General features: G+C 35.9%; 1 non-coding gene across 1 annotated transcript; it reads left to right on the top strand.

Annotated features, from left to right (window-relative positions):
* Positions 1-245: 245 nt before the first annotated feature.
* On the top strand, positions 246-317 carry Trnam-cau (transfer RNA methionine (anticodon CAU)). The gene has a single exon. It is a non-coding gene; the product is annotated as a tRNA-Met (tRNA).
* The last annotated feature ends 981 nt before the right edge of the window (positions 318-1298 follow it).

Raw genomic sequence — 1298 nt, 5'->3', positions numbered from 1 at the left:
CGTAACTGTTTCTCGTGAGTTTTCTAAACTTTTTTTATCGAACTTTATTAACCACTCGGCTAAGTGTACCTTGATGTTCATTGAATTTTATACAATTTATTGTAAATGATTGAGTAATTTTGTATTTTGATGCTCATAATTTGTACTGTGTCTGTCATTTTATACTATTTTAATTCATTTTTTTCTTTTATTTAACATCTTTTTTCAAATAATGTACAAAAAATAATGCATATATGCATGTAATTAGCAAGATGGCGCAGTGGGAGCGCGCTGGGCCCATAACCCAGAGGACGGTAGATCAAAACTACCTCTTGCTATCTTGACTTTTTCCAATTAATGAGCGCGCAAAAGACTTTTGTTACACAATTGATTCAAACAATTAGGGGAACAATCTTTGCAATTGACCTAAAATTTGTAAACAAAAATTCAACATGTCACATAATTACCCCTCAGATAACTAGGGTAATTGAAAACCCCCACCAATTAATTTCACAATTTAATAACATAAAAGTTGTAAACAAAATTCAACCTGTCACATAATTACCCCTCACATAATTACAGCAATTAATTACCCACGCCGATTCTATTGTTCTCAAGTAAACACTTAATAACTACACAAACATTGATTTTTTCCCCTCAAAATTTCAGCCTATCAGGAGCGTCTCCGAACCTACCCCCCACATTTGCACCGACTATACTACTCTTAATACATGGCAGCGGCTATTACTAATCTTAATACATGTCGGCGGCTATTACTAATCTCAATACATGTCGGCGGCTATTACTAATCTTAATACATGTCGGCGGCTATTACTAATCTCAATACATGTCGGCGGCTATTACTAATCTTAATACATGTCGGCGCATAATCTTAATACATGTCGCCGGCTATAACTAATCTTAATACATGGCGGCTATACCCAATCTTAATACATTAACGCCGCTATACCTAATCTTAATACATGCTCATTCATTCCCTATCTTAATACGTTAGGGAGGTCCCAAATCCCGAAAAATACGCTATACCCTATCTTAATACATGGGGGACCTCACCCCCCCCCCCCCCCCCCGGGGAGTGTAGCTCACTATATTACTACTGAATCCACTAAATACGCTAAATTATGCCTCCATGGGACAACAAGTTTGTTGAAAATTCATATTTGGTCAATAAGACCTCACAACAAGCTATTAAGATGAGAACAACAACAAAAATAGGCAACATTCAAAAATTCATTAGAAAAGTGCCAGAAGAAAGTGTCGAAACAATCTAAATCATAAGTTTCGCACTGAAAACTTTA

This window comes from Convolutriloba macropyga, unplaced genomic scaffold (genome assembly GCF_964194025.1).
Source record: "Convolutriloba macropyga unplaced genomic scaffold, txConMacr16.3 SCAFFOLD_2196, whole genome shotgun sequence".
NCBI classification, from domain to species: domain Eukaryota; kingdom Metazoa; phylum Xenacoelomorpha; order Acoela; family Convolutidae; genus Convolutriloba; species Convolutriloba macropyga.
This window is presented reverse-complemented; position numbering and strand designations above follow the sequence as displayed.